The sequence below is a fragment of the Pezoporus wallicus genome, unplaced genomic scaffold, assembly GCF_028554395.1.
Source record: "Pezoporus wallicus isolate ANWC-B61680 ecotype Strahan unplaced genomic scaffold, APGP_CSIRO_Pwel_v1 contig_4901, whole genome shotgun sequence".
NCBI classification, from domain to species: Eukaryota; Metazoa; Chordata; class Aves; order Psittaciformes; family Psittacidae; genus Pezoporus; species Pezoporus wallicus.
The window spans coordinates 685,155-697,530 of record NW_026640354.1 but is presented as its reverse complement, the minus strand read 5'-3'; the positions used below and the strand labels follow the sequence as shown (position 1 = coordinate 697,530).

The window sequence follows — 12,376 nt, the reverse complement described above, 5'->3', positions numbered from 1 at the left end:
TTCCATCTGCTTGCACATATATTAAGGAAACCATGTTCTGATGTGTCAGACAACTTTATTTCAGGGAACATGAATAGTTCACCCCACTACTCTCAAGAGGCAGACCACTATTTAGCTCAAACGAGCCTTCCTTGACAGTTTGAAAGCTATCTCTAAGTACACGGAACAGCGAGTGAGGCCAGGCTTTGCATCTCCCAGCAAACTCACATGGGTGAATTATCTCATGGACAGCAGTTATTCTTGTTGATAAACAAAGAGAGAAAGCAGCATGCAATCAACCCTAGGGGTGAAATCCTGTACTTTTCTTTCCTTGGAAGAAAAAGAAGAGTGGAACAAACTCCCAAGGAGGAACAAAGAACTAGAAGAGCTTACATGAATCATCGAGTCCATCTCCTGTCCACAACCAGGTGACATCCTACTGGATAAAAGAACTCTACTCTTTCCCACACTGCAAAACCCTCTGAGTATTTCCCAACATCTTCTAATTATTTCCAGACCTTTACTACAAAAAGAGCTGTAGAAAATAGTCTTGGCATCTCCCCACATTAGAGTATTTGTACTTTCAATAATAATGCGAAGAACCTTCCTAATCAGACCTAGGGAAAAATTCTTTCCTGAACCCATCATGATGATCAGTCTAACTCTGATTACAGGAGCAAGAGACAGCAGACAGGCATAAGAGAAATGTCTCCACCCTAGCTGTCCCAGATCAGTGCGAAGGAATTGCTGCAGCTGCGTTCCACAGTGCCAACGAGGAAATCAATGTACCAGCCCCTTCAGCTACAGTCACCAGTGCCAGGTTCAGGCAGCCGACCTTAGAGCTAGTTGGAGAGCCCAGGCATGACCAAAAGCTGTCTCAGACCCACTAGATGGCACTGTGTATGGCTGTTACCAGACTTCAAACCCGAGGCACCGCTTAGCCTGAGCTCGGCAGCTTCTACCTTAGCTGCATGGCTTTGATTTCCAGCACAAGTCCCACCGCCTGGCACCTCACCCAGCTGTTCTGCCCATTCAGCAACTTTTGGGTTTCTCAGTCACCCTAAATTAGTGCTCTTTCAGACAAATCCCAGTATGTTGTGGTGGTATTTTTTTTCTCAAGAAACTCCACGGTGATATTTTTCCAGTTCCTGGACCTTGCCCAAAACATTCCAGAGGTTTCAAGAAATATTGAGAAAGTCGGTAAGTCTGAATATCCTGTCTGGCTGGTGTGCAGTGCGTATGTGAGTGGAAGGGTTCAAACTTCAACCAAAAATGCTGTAGATTACAGGAATTTTTATGTGACTGTAACTTTCCATCTCAGTCGCACCAGTTCTGCTCTGCAGGCTCAGACTGGATCCCAGTGATAGCAGTTGGGGAGAAGGGTTGCCACTGGGATCACTTAGAGTTGGATAGAGGCCTCTGTCAGGTTTCCAGACACTCAAAATGAGTATAGCAAATCTTTCATCCATCTCTGTTCAAGGTTTCTACCCTTACTGTGAGCAGTGCTTGTTGGTTAATGTTTACTGTGAAAACTGATGGGACCTCCATTTTCAGTCTGGAGAGCAGAACTTTTGCCAACCACATTTTTCTAACTGAAATGGGAGTTGAATTCTTCTTTCTCTGTCTCTCTGCTTCTATACCCTATTTCCTTATAACCTGTCATCTCTGGCTTTTTAAAGTTTCTCTTGTATTTCAGCTTCAGCAGCATCCTGAGCACAGCTTTGAGTCTCTTTTTTTTTTTCTGGGTTTTTTTTTTTTCAGTCTTTGGAACACTTTTTTGTGTCTCCCTAAGTAAAAGTGCTGTTTGAAATATCCCTTCTTCATCCTCTCCCACCATTATTTGCTCCAATAAAGGGCATTAGGCATTTTCCAATTGTGCCATTCAAGATTCAGCCGCAAACTAATCTATAAACCATGCACAAAGTTGAACAAATATCAACAGTTCTTGGGCCTTGTGCATTTGAAGCAGTATCCCAGAGAAAGCCTCTATGGCTAGGCAGTGCAGGTCAGCAAAGCCCTGGGAGGAAAGCATATATGCTCATCAAGCCCTAAATAGCTAGCTATTACCCTTCATCTGAAAGCTACTGCCTCCAGACATGGCAGACACAGCAAGTGACTGTATGAGGATCCTTAAACCTCTCTCATGCGGATGCTATGGCCACAGGAGCAGAAGATAAGCCAGATAAACCTTCAGATGGAGATACTCCTCTGTTTATCAAGGGCTTATCTGGAGATATCTCTACAGATAAGCCCTGGATAAAAGATACAAGTTGGCAAGCAAGAAGTGAGAAGCAACTGTGTGAGACTGGGCATAGAGTTCTGTGCCTAAATCACAGGGCAACTGCAGGTAAAACACGTTAAAAGGGGCAAAAGAAGAGCAAATCATTCTAAACTCCTTTCCTGTTCTTTTTCTTCTTTTTCTTTTTTTTTCTTTTTCATTTCCTTTTCATTTTTGTTTTTCTTTTTTCTTTCCTTTTTCTCTTTCTTTTTCTTTTTTGTCTGAGAGATGACTGCACTTAGGTGTGCCTGGAGCCTGCAAAAAAAAATCCGAGTGTCACAAGAAACTCCAGAAATGTAAAGGTGTTTTTGAGCAGATTTTAGGGTTATGACTGGCTCAGTATAGTACAGTGTCACAGATATACAGATTACTAGAATTGGCATAAAAGTGGCATTTCTCTTTGCTGGGCAATAACATACTAAAAATAAGAAAAAAGAACAAAGTGTATCTACTCAGTTTTCCAAATCAATGATTTGCTGTAGGTGGTTTCGACCTGCACGTAATGAGGTTTTGTAAGCTCAGATGAGCTGTACTCATTTGGGGCAGTTTGATCTTTCGGTGTAGTAACTTTAACTTACACAAGCTTGTAATAAAGTCCAGAGAGCACTAAACAATAATATATTCTGGATTTTACCTATCCCGTAGGGTAGGATTTACTGTAGGAATACTTGTGGAATCCAAAACTCGATCCCCATATTTTCTGCTACATCCATGTAATGGTTTCTTCCCAATTATGAACCTATTCACTCCAAAGACGATGGCCACATCTCACTTCTATATTTTTTCTACACCAGCAGCAAATCATTTTGATGTCAGCCTTTGCAGCTGCCAGATCATTCCTGGCATCTCTGAACATAGTTTTTGAGAACTCTGGGTCAGAAAACAGGGTCAAAATAGTTTGCCTCAGCATTCCTTTAGATCATGAACTTATATCTTCTTGCAGCACTATATGGTCTGGTTCATAATCTCATTTCATAAATTTGTTTGCTTCTTAAGAGAAAAAGGTATTTGGGGAAAAAAAAAAAAGAAGAAAGGAACAAAAAAATACAAAAATAAAACATTTCCATAACATTCACTAGGCCTTTAAAGAAAACTTTCACAGATGCTGACAGCTGTGTGAGAATAGTTTGTCCACAAAGACAGAAAAGTTAAACAAATGTTATGAAAGTAGAAGCAGTGAGACATCACTGGTGGTTTTCCATAAGATAAGTAATTACATGCCTGGTGTTCACATTCTGTTCTGTGTCCTTTTCCACTACTAGTGACTCATACTTAAACAGCATGGAGAATATACATTCACTTCTCTTGTAAGTTCTTGTTTGGTCTTCTAATGAAGTAATTAAAAGGAGCATGTGATTTTACCAGGAGAATTGGCAAATACGAATCAAAAGGGTTTTTGATGGTGAGCCTGCAGGAATCATCCCTGAGTTCAGTGTGTGCATGGAGGTTTTATAAGCAATTAAACTCTATCCCTGAAAATCCTACCTTTCAAGCTTTTGGATCACCTGTAGGGTTTTATGGTTGGCTGCAATTAATGAGAATGTAGAAGCTTGTACAAAAATCTCAAGCAAGGAAAAGGAATATCAGACAAATAAGTTCAAATACACTTAACCTTTTCCCTGTTAGAGTGCTACTTCTCATCCTGTATTAATGCTGCTTTAAAAAGATGCTGCATTTGAAAGTTACTGGGAGGATTATGAGGCAGCACAGAAGGTACTTGTCATTTGCTGCACAGCAGCAAAAGAACTGAACTTTAGGAAATATGACAAACAGTACAAAATATTCCACAATGGAACAAAAGCTCCATGGGATGAAAAAGTTTAGAACACTACAATATTTAGGCAATGGCTTTAAGCAGTATAAGACATCAGCCATGCTTCTGTATGTGTACTGCAACCTTACACGATACCCATCACCATCCTGTTCCAGCTTTGACTCACAACAGGCCAGACATCCTCAAGCTTTCTCTGCTCCTTCTTGTATGACTCTTCAGCAGCAGATTATTGCTCTCCATGCCCCCCCCCCCCCCCCCCCCCAAAGGTTCAATGATTTTACTTCTTGGCAGTAAGAGATAAAAATTAGTTGCAGCCTCTTGTTGTCATGCTCTTGTACAGTGCATGTTTTGTAAAGTACGACAGGGACTGTCTGCTCCCCATTAACATATGGCTGAAAACAGTGCTAATGGTCTTTTAGCTGGGAAAGGTAGGACACTGGGAAGCTGTTTTCGCTCATTTGCCATTGTACGCCTGGACATGAGGTCAGAGAGAAAGCATGTGGAAAGGTCACAGTGTGCAAGGAAGGAGAGTTTTGCATCCTTATTTGCCCCTGTGAAGTCTCAAGAGTCCAAAACACGGGCTGACCTGTTGCCCTTTAAATACAGACTTTCCTCAATTAAACCTGGTGAAACACTATAAGCTTAGCTATCCTTTCCTTTACAGCACCGTAGCACTGCTGAATTCAACAGATCAAGTGAGAAAAATCAGATCCAGTTTCTCTACACTATTATTTTTGTGCGTGGCTATAAATCACAAGTGGCTGCAGGTTGTTTCTGTCAGAATGTAAACATGACTTCAGCTGTTCATCATGGCAATGTTTAAAGAGTTATGTATATCACAAATAGAGTTGAACATTCACCACCGGCAACGATGTTGGTGGCAATACAGGCCTGACAGCAACAATTATCTTCTTTGCCTCCATAAGAACAAAGGGGTGGTCAGTCTTTTCTGAGCTGCTGGCTGCCTTTTCTTTCTAGGTGGACCAGGAGAAGGTGCTGCAGAGGAGATTTTCTGAGCTGTGCTTATTGCATCTTGTCCTGACCACAAGCAAAGTGAGCACATGTTTTTCTTAGCGCTTCTAGCTTGCTACTCCCTTCATTCCTGTGGAGTGCGGCGCTCCAAGAGCACTGACAACAATTGCTGCTTACCCAGTAGGAGAATACATCACTGATGAGCCAGCTGCCTGGAAATGTTAATGCTGCTCTGAGGTTTCTTCAGGACTCTGGGCCAGCGTTTACCTCATCAGATATGTCTTTCCTTTGCTGCCCTATCCCAGGCTGTGCTCTATTCTCAGTGCAATCTGTTTTCCGTGAGTGACAACCCTGGGGGTCCCCAAAGGTAGTTGAAGGAGAGCAGGAAGCAAAATTAAATACACAGAGTATATGGGAACAAAGCAGGGAAAGAAACAAGAAATATATACACTGCTGACATGAGAAATCCCGGCCCCAAGGGGAGGAGAGCAGGCACAGGGGCTGAGAAAGGAGCACAGCAGGACTGAGCAGGAGGCCTGGGTGGGGGGGGGGGGGGGAAGAGGCAAAGATTGTGATTCCAGCTGAAGCTGATGAGACTGCAGAGGAACAGAAGGGAAATAAATTTACGGAATCTACAGAAGCAAGAACAGAGCCCTGTAGCCACTTCTTTTCCACAGAAACACTATTATCATCCTTGTTTCTCAAGCAGAGAAACAAAATGTTTAAGTGATTTGCCTTTGGCAGCTCTGGAGCCAAGGTTCCTCCAGCCCTTAGGCATAGACATAACCAAGAGATTTCTGTTATGTGTATTACCTTCAGGTGACTTAGAGAACACTGATTAAAGTGACTTTAACTGTGCAAGATTCAAAATCCAAATACCAGATAGGGAGGAAGGTCTCTTCGGATCAAGCCTTGGCTTTGACCACCACCTTCCTTTCTTTGCCTCCTTAAAAAAAAAAAAAAGAAAGGAAAAAGGAAAATACAAAGGTAAAAATATATGAAAGGAAGCAGGGGAAGGTTAGTCCTGGTTATTTCCCTGTACATATGTAGCGTTTGGCCTAGTCTTATTAGGCATGTCCTGCGAATCTTTTGAAGGGTCAATAAATATAGAGCTCACTGGGATTATATGCACACTACCTCTACTCTGTTGTTTCTGCTTGAGGCACCCACTAGTTACCCTAGCCATCAGTGTGTCCTTCAGCAATCAAAAACCTGGGCTAGCTCTCAATCCACCAACCTGACTCTCATGTTTGGTCAGATGGTCTGTGATGCTCGTACATGACAGCTTGCCCTTCCATGGTGCACGACCCACTGCCTATTTCCTTGTGACATTACATGTGTTGGTAATAAACTTCGCATTCATAATTCAACACAAGCATTTGATGTGGCTAATCAGCTGACTAACCTTTTCCATTTCTGATTTTTCAGAGTCTGCAGGGGGTGCTGCACAAGCTCCTGTCTCTCATTCCTCCCCCTCACTAACAGCAGGGAATAATCTGATGTAAATAGACGGGTAGTGCCAGAAATGTGACAAAGAAGGAGAGGTGCTGCATACAGTCTGAAGCAAATGCCATCTCACTGCCTTTCAGTATATGCTCATCCCTTTGTGCTACTGTAGTGGTGCCTTGTAAATGGATCTTAATTTCATAATAATATATGGCAATAATTCTTTCCTGACAAGCAACCATGACTGTGGTTGGTAAGCATCTATTTGAAAATGGAAAAGCTAAATAGGCCTTAAAGTAATTAAGACTCAAAGATTTTTTTCTTCCTACTGCAACTCCAAAAGAGAATCGGCTTCAAAACATGCCTTAAATGTATAAACAGTGTATTAGCAAGGGCATTTCTCAGTAAGGGCTGAGGATTCAGAATATGGGGATATCGATTACATCCTCTTTTAGATTTCCACAGCAGGTTTCCAAGAAGGTGGCTATCTAGAACTGAATAGACAACCACATTTTTGCTGAATAGCTAGAAAGCAAAGGAAACTCATTATGTGGTTTTTAAAAAGTCTTGTGAATTGTGGAAAAGATATGTAATGTTTCTGCTGAAAAAATGCCATCATAATTATCTATATGTTCTTTATTTCATGCCAAGAATTTTCAACAATGAATGCCTTTCTTGGGACCTTCATAAATAAATAAATAACTGGCAGTATCATTGTCATGAAATACATTTGTGCTTACTACTACACAGCTATTCTGAGCACTGCATGTATTATACGTAAATAATTGATTTTCCACCTCAGATGAGGTTGTAAAAATGATTAAAATAAATACTGTTGGTTTGAGGGTTCTTTTGTTTTTTTGTCTTTTTTTGTGGGAGAGAATCACATTAAACCATTCCACAGACACCTTTGGGCTTGCACAGCATACGGTCCCGTATGTCTTTACTTTTCAGAATTACTTCCAGACACAAACAGGAACAGATGTGGAGTGGTCATTGCCTTGGGAGTCTGACCTGCAGCATAGGCACTTCACTTTTATTATCCTTCACTTTCTACTGATCATGTATCAGTTCCCCTTACATCTTCTTTTTTTCTTGCATATGCCTATTCATGTCAGAACTGATTCTCTTTGGTAATTACACTCATCTTCAGAATCCCCTTCAAGATCATGAAAACATTTGCTTTACTTTTGTCTTTCAGTTCACTGCCTGCTTTGGTAAAGCCGGGAATGGAAGTATTAAAATACCAAGGGAATGCCTGCTGTCACAATGAGTTTGATCCAAAGTTCTTTGATGTTTTTTATAAACAGTGGTTCCCAATTATTGCTTTTGGGCTTTGAATCCACCCATACCCATGGCTTTCTACTCCAACAAGAAGCATACGTATGAAAAAGTTTTCAAAAGTTTCATCTGATGGGATTACCAATTTGATTTCCTGAACAATGTTCTCTCAAGAGTCAGATAATCATGTAACCACTTGAAAGCTCTCCATATCACCTCAGGCCAGAATTAAAACTCCTCTGCAGTCACAGTGCTTGAAGTTTCACAAAGAGTGGATAAATTCAGCCTTACAATTGAGCTGTTATTTGGTCTCTCCTGGCTGAGAAAGGGTACGCTTTCTTGAGTCTAACACCAGAACCATGTGCTGCTTTTGGAAACATAGTCTTCATTGTTGCAATGATTCGAATTCTGGTGCAATATTACTGGAACAGTCTTGGCATCATTTTGTGCTGCAGAGAAGGTTCTTGGACAATTGCTCATTTCTTCTTTCCATCTTCTCTTTCTAAAGCTGTGATTCTTCCCAGTAGTCAGTTTATATTTGAAAGAGATCATCTCAAGGGAGGTCCTAAATTTGTATGCACTGTGATGGACAGCAGTGACAGTTCATCTCATAGAAAGACCACCTATACGAGGTAGACAAATACATGTATATAACACATGCAACTAATTGTTTACACAAGTAGTTTCCTTTCCCACAAAGTTTAGGACACTTAAGATATTTGGCTCTAAAAACTCGAATTGCTTTTGTAATATTGTATAAAATACTAAATAATTGAGTACACAATTCTTTAATATTTGGTTCTGAATCTGGAATGCTACTACTATCAGAGGAACATTTTGTTTCTTTTGTCAAGATCTGCACACTTTCACCCATGGCTTAGTCTGCAAAATTCAAGTACAGTACCCTGCAATAATGCATTCTTTATCAGTTCTCTTTTATAACTAAACCCTAGGAAAAGCTGCACTGAGTCTGCATGACATGCAAGACCATATTGCAATGAACTGAGTGGAAGATGAAGTGATGGCACAGAATTTTCAAATTTTAACTGAAGTTCTTTGCTGAACTAATCCAGTGAAGGAACTTTTTCCTGCTCCAGCTGTCCTCTGTAATTTGGACTTTGCTGGTTTACCTTCCTCCTGAGGGAAGTCCTTTTCTTTGAGAATAAGCAGAGCAACCAGAACCATTGATGGGGCAGAGCAAGAAGGCAGGATCCTTGGGCAGTCTTCTGAGCAATACCAAATATGTATATATTGTAGATTCCCCCAGACAGTTGCTGCCATCACCTGGGCTTTGAGTCTGAATGTAAAAGAAAACTATAGTTTGATTGGAAAGATTACTTAGATGCTCTGTATTCCCTGATTCTGTCTGGAAAAAATATGTGATGAATGTCCTAAAAAAATGGGACAACCTGGGACAGTCTTCTAGTTCTGCTTTGGCTCTTGGGAGGTTGGTCATTATGCATGCATGTATACACAGGGAAAGGCAAGCCTCCAGTGTCTAAAGAGACAGACATACAAGGGCTATTCATCTTTTCAAGGAAGACTGCCCTTCAGCTGCTCCCATCCTATCCAAAAGGAAAGTGGGAACTGGATGGGAGCACCTTACAGGCTGTAACTAACAAAGGGCTACTAGGTGGAATATCATCTAGTGGTTATCATCCAGTCTTTAAAGCTTTGCTTTAGTGTCAGATACTGAAAGTTATGTCTATAAATCTCATACAATGCCCTAAAATAGGCAGCAATATTGTTAGACATCATAGACTCACAGAAAAAGTAGATTTTTTTTTTTTTTTTTAATGCTACCAGGAGACTGACCAGGTTATGAAAATGAGCATGAAAGAGTTTCAAAAATATTTTTATTTAAATGGCAGGAGGCTTTGTTCAGTCTATTTTTTGATTAATAATTGAAGAGTTTCCATAAAAAGGAACAAAAAAAAATGTGTAAATATGTTGCACTGCTGTCTTGTCCTTTGATGAAGCAGGAAGAAAGGGACACAACTTTACATAATTAACAACTATCTTTCTTAGAAATGAATAGCTACAGAGGAACAATTAAGTTGTGTTTGGCTGTGTGAAGCCATCCATTTGCCAACTTCCTTTAACTATTCATGTATCCCCATCATGCAGTGACTACAATGAGAAAAGGATGCATTTTTAACATCTCAAGAAATCGTGGGTCCTTTGATAAAGCACAGGTTAAATTCAGCATCACAGACATCACGTTATTTTTTTCCCACAGTATAAATATTTTTCCTAGGATCTACTATTCTTAGCATTCACAGTATTTCTTTCTTTGGGCACAATAAAAGACACTGTATAATCAGCAGCATCAAATAGGGTTTCTTTCTCCTCAACCCTCAGTGGCAATGCTAACAGGCTTGTTTAGTTATTTATTCACTTGAAATTACTTTAGAAAATCTTTGCTTATCCTTTTAGCCAATAGCACAGAAAAAATGTCATCCAACCCAACCTGTTGCCTCAAAGAAATAGTGCAAACAAATACTTGTTAGTTAATGACACTGGGAAGCGATACATCAAAGGAGCAGAATTTATGTCTATGCCTTGTCTTGATTAGAGTGCTCAAATTTAATTCAGCATGCCACCATTTCCTGCTGGCTGTTCTTCTTCATCAGTAAGAAGCCCTCTTTAGAAGCTGTTTGCACCAAACATATGGACCCAGTTAAATCTGCAATGAAATTTACTTATTTGCAGTTTCAGCCCTGATTGTGGTCTCTGATTCATTCACCAAAAGGTTTCCATTTACTGAAGGAGACTTTTTCGTTTGTGGTGGAGCCCTGAAGTGCAGAACTGAATGCACTTTGAAAAGTGAACAAATTAAGAATTGAACTTTTTTGGTGGAGAGATCCATTTTGCATTTTCAAGGCACTTAAACAAATTATGACCACACTAGTTATAAATCTGTGACCTGTTCTGGTAAGTCTTGAGTCATGTGTTACGATAAGAACATTTGTTAAATACTACTATATGTATAATATTTTCTATTAAATATGCATATACAGAGAGAATGTGTAATACATATCATGCTGGCCAAAGGTATACCAACCAAAGAACCGGAGAAGATAAACAAAATAGAAAACAACTAAGCAATCTGCTCACTTTATTCCCTTGTGGTTCAAGGTCACAATAATGAGATATGGGTGATCTCTTCACACCTCATATTCTGCCAGAAAATTATTATTATTGTTATTATTATTACCTTCACTGTTCATTTAATTATTATTTTACCTTTGAGATAAAATGTAGTTCCAGTGTAGTTGGCTGAGATTGATAGAGTTAATTTTCATCATAGTAGCTTGTATGGTGCTGGTTTAGATTTGTGATGAAAACAGTGTTTATAAAACAGGGAGGTTTAATTATTGCTGAGCAGAGCCCACACAAAGTCAGGGTCTTTTCTGCTCCTCATGCCACCCCACCAGCAAGTAGGCCGGGGGTGCACAAGAAGCTGGGTGGGGACACAGCTGAGCCAGCTGACACCAACTGACCAAAAAGTTGCTCTATACTACATGACATCACACTCAGCAATAAAAACGGACACTATTGATGGAGGACTGGCTGGGCATCAGTTGGCTGGCTGTGAGCAATTGTGGATTTGGTTTTTTGCATAACTTTTCTTTGGTTTTTTTGGGGGTGGGAGCTTTTGGGGGTTTTTACTTATTAAATGTCTTTATCACAACCAACAAGTTTTGTCACTTTTATCCTTCTAATTTTGTCCCCATCCCCTTGCAGGAAGTGAGGGAGTAGCTGCATGGTACTGAGCTGCGACCCAAGGTTAAACCGCTACAACTACTCACACAGCTAACAGCTAGTTTTTGTTGTGGTTGCTGTAGCATCTTGCCATGAAGCAGAACTTCATTACATTCATAAACATGTTAAAAATGGGAAGTCAGCTTTCACATTGCTCTTTAAGGAGAGGGGCAACAGTAGAAATAGATAGATGAGGGATCACAAGCAGGTAAAACTGACTGATGCTAATATGATTGGAAGTGGTACTGGAAAATACACTATGCTTGTGGAGGCAGACACTTAACTGAGGCAGAATAAGCCCTGCTGTTTAAAATGCAGGGCTGATGTAAATGACAGGAGTCTTTCTGACATGTCCTGGACTCAACAGCACAGTGCTCAGATGACGAGCTGTGTCAAAGCCCCCTTGCAGATTGCTAACACCATATTCACACTCTTGGGAATCAGTCCCCCAAACCCCCCTACCCCACCCCTTGCTCTGCAAAACAAAAACAAAACCCTCAAACATATGAAAAAGATCAGAGAAAGCTTCTGAGGATAAACAGTTATTGAAGCTCTGATTAGTTTATATCTGATTAAAAGACAACTATACACATTGCATTCAAATAGTGACAGAAGACAGTGAGAGCTGAAGAGACATATGGTACATACAGATTTTTTCACTAGCTTGCCTGCAGGTTTGAAAAGAAAAGAAGGGACAGTTGGATTCTAGCACTTATCAAGAGCCTTGAAGAAAAGAAAGTATGGGCTGGGGCAAAAGTCATAAATATTTCTCTCTGGGGAAGCCTTTACCAAAATGGAATCTGAAGAGGAGCAAAACCACATTAGAGGAATAATTAAGGAAGAAAATGCATTTCAAGTTACTCGGACCCTTCTTACCTCCT

General features: G+C 40.3%; 1 long non-coding RNA gene across 1 annotated transcript; it reads left to right on the top strand.

The window, feature by feature from the left end:
- Window positions 1–268: 268 nt before the first annotated feature.
- LOC130604385 (uncharacterized) lies at window positions 269–7,106 on the top strand. The gene is made up of 3 exons (XR_008973442.1): window positions 269–407; window positions 1,125–1,179; window positions 6,432–7,106. It is a non-coding gene; the product is annotated as an uncharacterized LOC130604385 (long non-coding RNA).
- Window positions 7,107–12,376: the final 5,270 nt, after the last annotated feature.